Here is a 7,404-nt window from a genome sequence, read left to right as displayed (position 1 = left end):
CCCTCGACTCCAATGGTTTACTAGGTAGGGAGGAGGAGCTCACTGGGGCTGTCACTATGTTTTCCCACATTACTCAAACACACACACACACACATGCAGACATGCGCGCACATACATGCACCGGGTTGGGGGAGGAGTCCTGTCAAAGGTGTGGGATTGCAGGCAGGTGAGTGTCAGTGTGTGTGTGTCGTCTCACGCCGGCAGGCTGGCTGAGCAGTGTGTGTCTCACTAAGCGCAGCAACAGGTCTGCCAGCTGTCTGACTTGCTTGGGGGTCTTAGTAACCTAATGCCTTTCCGATAACACCTATGGCACAGAAATGGAAATGGAAACAGTATAGTGAGTTGCACAGAATCGGGGTTGAACTTTGTGATGTTTTCGCTTTTTTTTTTTCTGCAGTGAAATAGTTTGAGATGAAGTTCTTTTGCCCTTGTTAGAGCTGTCTGTCCAGATTTCTGAGTAACTTTTACAATCTAAGGGAATCTTAGAGAGTAGAGTACACTGCGAAAAACGTCCATCTTAAAAAGTCACGTAGTCTCATATTCAGCCTTCAAATCATATTTTTCAACAATTCTGCCAGTGAGGTGAGATAACTCCACTTGCTTCCAATGCAGTTTCACTTGTTTGAGGAATTTTCTAGAAATGAGTGTCAATATATTGAAACAAATCAGAAAAAGGCAGATCACTGCACTACTGTCAAGAAAATGACACTTGATTTTATAGTACTCTTGAAATACGTTGATTTGCACTGGAAACATTGCATTGGAAGTGAAATTATCTAACCCCACTGGCAGATTTCTTAACTTCTTTTAAGAAAATTAAAATTTTAGGACTCAATAATAGACTAAATGACTTGTGAAGATGGAGATTTTTGCACTGTAGGAGCCTAAACTAGCCAATATGGCTGGATTTAGAGCTTCAACCATGGGATACACACAGGATATTGTCCAATCATTCGACGGATTAAAGTACAGCTCCTTTTAAAAATTTAATAAACTCGAGATGTTTACTTTTATTGTAAAAGCAATTTTTTTTAAGCCTGTCCACTTTTTAGTTGAATCAAGTCTTTGTAATTTCTCTGATTGGCATGGAAATTAAGCAAGCAGACATATGGGCAAAATCCATGTTTGTGAGGATATAAATAACTAAATCGATATCAATCACCAGTTCTCACAGTTAGTGCAGACACGCATACAAGCTAATTGTCCAAACCATCTGTGTTATGCTTTGTTTGTTTCACCCAGCCTCTCAGCGGCACGCTGTCGAAGGCACCATCTCAGCGAGGGAGAAATCGATGATGTAGTCAGACAGAAGAAGCTCAGTTTGATTTTTAAACAAAGCTGATTAGCCTAGCCATTAATAAAGATGGGTTCATCTGGCTGCAGTGACACAAGCAAAACCTCTTCAAATAAACATGATGCTGACTCAGACTAGAAACATAATCCCAATGTTATCAAAGGGTTAGGGTATGCACACAGCTTTAGTCACACAAATTGGCAAAAGAGGAGTAAAAAACACTCATCGTAGATTGATTGAATTGTGTTTTGAAGTTTGCTGCCGTCGCAGTTTATTTTCCTTTCACCCTACACTACTATTAGCACAGTGTAGCGTTCGCCCACCCACCAGGAGAGCATTTCCCACACTCAACTGTGCTATACTTCAGCGCAGGTCTTTTTTAGATGAGTCGTCACAAAGCTGTCGGCATTTGGAAAATTATTATTTCGGTTTCACTACTCCTGCATGTTTAGCCAGTGTTGGTGTCAGAAGGCCATGTGTGTATATCAATGATTAACGTGAACCAACATCTCATAAGTGAGTGTGTTCTCTCTATACGCACCATCATTGCCTATGGTGTCCATTGTTATTATTTCATATTTCATCATCTGCACTGCCAGAAGCATTTCATCCAGCCTCTTCTGCAGAGTGTGCCATTTGAGAATCATTCAATGCACCACTCCTCTCTTCCAAACAATAAAGCCGGCCCAAAGAAAATAAGCTCTTGTTGTCTATTGTGTCCATGCATAATGGACAAAGTGAGGAAATTGAATACCGCCTGCTGAAAGGGGGGTTTGTGGCTCTAGCCAGCCTCCACCTCAGCCGCCCCCTCCTCTGAGCTTAACTGATACGCCACTGATTAAAGCGGGAAATACAGGCGCAGCATAATAGCTGCATTCTTGTCGGGCCAGGGCGAGGAGGGAGCGGGAGGCTTTGTGCTGTGAACATGTGCGCGCATATGTGCATGTGTGTTGATGTCACTTCATGATAACACTCAAAGAAGAAGAAGAGTTCTTTTGTAATGGACAATTGGAATTAATTTCAAACACTGATTTTTCCCTCCTTACTTTTCTCCAACTTGCAGTCACAAGACCATTCCATGAAAAGGGGAATGAATGTCTTTTTATGCCAGTGCAGAAGCAGGTAATTTATATTAACTATAAATGACAGCATGTGCCTGTGCAGAGTAGCCAACGGCTGGAGATGACAAAGCCAAAAATGAGAGATGACTCAGCAATTTTCCCATTCTGGAGAAAGGAAACTCAGAAAGGGAATCTGAGAAAAACCTTAATAGTGTCATTTATCATGTGAAACTGTGGGTTGTAAAGTTATTGAAAGAATCGTGCTGCTAAAATTGGTTGGTGGAGTGCCTGAGAAATGATTGCAGGGCAATGCCCTAAATGCCTGACTACCTGCAAGAAGAGGATAGCTTTATGACAAAAGGGTCTAAGCGTTTAAATCAGGGCCATGCTAGCAGGTTATCATCATTATTACCGCTCTGAACCCTCCGAGCCTCTGTGTTCAAATCTCTGCAGGACTGGAAAAGCTTTGAGAATATGTTAGCATCTTTTAATAAGTAACCTGCAAGGAACTACCATGAAACATGTTAACAGAAGCATGGCCACTTGTTCAGTAGAGAGCTACAACATATTAATTACTCTTGCTGCAGATCTGTTGGGACGTTCTAGCTACTGTGTGAGGTAACTAGGATGTGTTCCAGCTGCAGCTTGGGCCCAGACACTTATGAAGATAAAGTGCTAATCAGCAGGTCTGTTGGGTTTCCTAATTAAAAGAATGTACTTGGCACGCGCTACCTATTTACACTGCATTAAGACAGCATCAAATCACACTGCAGGGACCGGGGAACAATAGGAAACGTGCTTTCTGCGATATGCATGGTTTAGTATGTATGAAGATAAAAGGGGCTATACAGAAAGTGGTTAAAGCGAAACTGTCGGCACACACCTTGCACTTTCTGCATAATGATGTGGCACCTGGTTCGACACACATGGACATGCAACCAGCGTCACACACACACACGCACATGCACACAGCACACACACACACCTGTCGCTAAGTTCTGGGAAGCCTAGGTGATGAGCTGAGAGCACTATGCCTTAAATGAAAATCAATGGAAACAGCCAATTTGTCTTTCTGCAAAGTCTGTTTACACAACACCTCACAGGACAGCAGCACTACCTAGCACTGCCAAGAAGATGTCAACCTTTCACTGTGTACGTGAGGAAGAGATGAGAGTAAAATAGAGACAATGAGAGAAAGATTGAGAATGAATTAAACAGTGTGTGCATGTGTGTCTGTCTGTGTGTGTGTTCGTGCGTTCGTGGATTCAGACAGTCAACTGTTTATCACTGCAGCTCAGCTCGGCGGCTTGTGAACAATGTGGCGTCCATCTCTTTAATGCCTGTCTACCTGTCTTCAGCGCTGGATAGCTGACAAAATCATTGGGGCTTTTGTCACTGCAGACAATGCACCTGCTAATGGCAAAACCCCCTCCTCATAAATCCCCACTTTGCCCTGTTCCCATGAGTTTTCCCAACATAGAGACTTGCACTACCAAATAAGCCAAAAGCCAGCCTTTTACGATACATCAGCCCACACTGTACTTGTAGACACAAAACAGCCATAGTGAACTGTGAGGAGGACAGTAGAAGGGAAGAATGGCGAGAACAGAAAACGCATTGTTACTTGCACCAAAGAATGGAAATAACTGCCGAGGTTATACAGTAGTAGTTGTGGGTTGAGTCATAATAAAACACCTGAACTCACAATACATTTTCTCTAGTGCATGCTCAGGCACAAAACAGAACATGAGAAACTCAATATTTATATAAGAAAGGGTTTCGAAACCAGGGCCACAGAAAACTAAGACATTTACTTTTGTCGTAACTCATTTTGACTCTATATGTCCATATCTCACGGAATAAGACAAGTAAATATACAGCTGCAGAGTCTGCTGACTCATGCTGTTTCATCCTATAGGCAATAACATGTCAGCGCGTAGTTTACTTGTATGGGTCACCCAGGAGTAACTGCAGGGGTTTTATGAGGAATGCTCAGGTCTCAGATTTGCTGTGACCTCCAAGTGGTTGTCATTTCCTGTCCCATGCATCGACCCCCCCCCCCATTCACACACACACACACACACTCCCTCAGGCAAAGCAGATGAATGGGGAGGGTGGGTCAGGGTTAAAATGGCAACTTGAAGTTTCTTGTTTGAAATGAGTCTAAAAAGACTGGAACCTTATATTGTTGATTTACTGTGTGTCTCTGTGAAGTACCAGCCTCGCCCGACTTCATCTTCCCTCTGTCCTCATTTTTTTCCCCCCTTTAGCTAACCCATCATATTTTTTACCTTTCCACTTTCTCTTTTATCCTACTGGGCCAGCTCCTCCACTCCTCCTCTCCTTCATCAGCTATGTCATTTGCCCCTCTGTTCTCCCTCCTTCCAACCTCCATGCTCAGTAATCAGTAGAAAGGAACTGCCAGCCACCAGGTGCCACTCAGCTCTCCTCCAGACCTGCCAGCTCTGACAGCCACCATCCCTTTCAACCATCACCTCCGCTGCCAATCCGCTACTGCCAGACGCCAGCCCAGATTAGCTGCCCATGGGCCTTTTTAACAGCCATTTGAAGGGCAGGGAGAAGCTATTACCGCCAGCGGCCGGTTGTACCAGTTGGCTGTATGCCTTGTCTTAAGGCTGCATCCAAGATAGTATGTAAACTAATTCAGAAGAAATTACACCTACATATACTACCTTGGCATAGCGCTGCAGCTAGCAGCAAATCCAAAGCCTAATGAGGCGCAGGCGTTAAGTGAAGATTTTGGAATAGTTTCCCAGACTCTGCAAAACAAACAACAACAACACCAACAGCAACAACAACAAAAACTCTCGGACCAAGACGTTTATAGACTTCATTTAATTTATAGACAGAACAGCAATCTATGAGAAGGAATACTGAGACACCAGATGACAGTGAGTTGATTGAACCGTTACATTTCAACAAGGTTGAGCTGTTTGAATAAGTGACAAGATCTCACTTCACTTAGAGTCTGACTGCATGAAGAAGCGGCGCACTATCCCACAGCTTTTCAGCTACTAATAGCCCTTGTATTTTATCCCAGCCGTGCCTTTCAAAATACATTTCGGGGAGATTTGGGGATACTATTAACAGCATATTGAAGACTTGCTGAGCTATCAGACGAGAGTCATTGAATACACACTTGCTGCATCTGATCCATTTACCCACCCGACAAAAAGCTATGTGCGCCAAAGAGAATTTTCAGACAGTCTGAAACCCGGCAATTTTGGATGCATTGATAGCACACATCACGCACATTCAGCCTAGCAACGCGAACTGCCTAGCAACCATCACTGCAATAGAATGTATCAATGTGGAAACACATTGCCTGTGCTGGATGTACCTGTGTCTAGATGTATAGCCTATTTATATCTAAATTTTAGGTCTAAATGTTGGATTTGGCAAAGTCAAACCTAGCACACTGCTGTATCTAACTGATATATATACCTAGATGGTGCAACCTGCCTCAGAATTGACCTGTAAGGGAATAGAGAGAAGAGGGAAACAGCGGGAGGATGTTGGAAAGGCTCAGTGGAGGCAGAGAGGTAGAGGCTGTGTGGAAACTTGTTGTTGGGGATTTCTATGATTTTCTGCTGCACCAAGTAAGTGGTCAGCACGCACACACACACACACACACACACACACACACACACACAAAGACACACATGCTCAGACCCTGATTGAGGCCAAATAATATTTCCTTGGATGACAGCCCATATAATATCATCCTGAACAGACACATTTCATCCAGACCCCTTCAAATTAGACTTTTTGACCTTATGACCTGTGAGTCACATTTGTCTGCAGCCTTCTCTAATGAAGCAGTGAGAACTCTTTACTGCTGATCTTGCCTCAAATGTTATCCGTTTCCCGAAAGACAAAGATAAGGACTGCCGTTAATCAGACCCCCGATCTGTTCCCATGGCCAATTTCAACCTCTCATCTAAAGTCTTAACTAGAAAGGCCAGAGGACACAAACACACTCACACAAAAAACATGGTTGTTATGGCTGTGGTTGCACAACTTTCTGAGATTTTATGAGATCGCATCACTTTGGGTCCACACCAGAAAACACCCATTATGTGTCTATAGTATTTATGTCCATTCCGTGTGTGTCCGCATTACTTTTCCTCTTCCTCTCCCTCTCTTTGGTCTTATGGAGGTCGTGGCCGGATTGTGTCCAGAATTTTGATCACAATGTGAGTGTGACCACTTCCAGATACAGTTTTGAAGATGACAATTCCAACAATACCCATTTTTTTTTGTGGGCCCCTTAATGCGTTCTGGCATAATCAAATGACACGAGTCACATAAAAAAAAAAAAAAAAAGACCACTCCGCTCTGAACCCACCATAGTCATTGCGGCTGGGCAGTTTTTGAGTAGCTATTTGTGTCGCGTTTAAATCACAGTGGAGAGGCAGGGATATTGTTGCTGGAGGCAATTAAAATGCCACTCTCCCAGTGGCTATGAGAGGGCTGCGGGGAGGGCAGATGTTTTGAAAAGTGTCACTGCATGAGAAAAATGTAAGAGCTCAGCAGAGACCCCCCATACACACACACACACACACACACACTCACACACCTTCTCACTCCCCCTCTGTCTTGTTCTTTTCATGCTCTCTCTCTCTCTCTCTCTGTCTCTCTCCCTGTCTCTCTCTCTCTCACTCCCTCTCTATGTCTCTCTCTCTCTCTCCCTCCCTCCCTCTCCGTATAATTCTCTCTTGTTAGTCAGAATACGTACCGAGCCGACACTGTGCCGTTACGCTTTGGGCAACCTTTCACCTTGCTTTCCTCCTCGCTGTGCTCTTCACCTCTCTTTCTCACCTCTCTTTCTCTCATTCTCTCCACCTCCTCGCTCTGTACGACCCCTTTGACTTCTTGCTCTTAAATTCCCCATTACTGGAAACCAAACCACATGCACAGCCCCCAGTAGGGAAAGCCAAGTTTCGCCCAGCTAGTGACATCATTGCCAGTTAATGTGCAGAAGCAGCACCTGTCTCCATAATGATACGGTGCTACATTCGTTTCCCT

Source organism: Centroberyx affinis, unplaced genomic scaffold (assembly GCF_046629955.1).
Source record: "Centroberyx affinis isolate AG114_WGS23_722 - 3 ecotype Tasmania unplaced genomic scaffold, CSIRO-AGI_Caff_v1 ptg000588l_1, whole genome shotgun sequence".
Classification (NCBI taxonomy): domain Eukaryota; kingdom Metazoa; phylum Chordata; class Actinopteri; order Beryciformes; family Berycidae; genus Centroberyx; species Centroberyx affinis.
The sequence above is the reverse complement of the archived record's forward strand: the minus strand, read 5'-3'. Positions refer to the sequence as shown.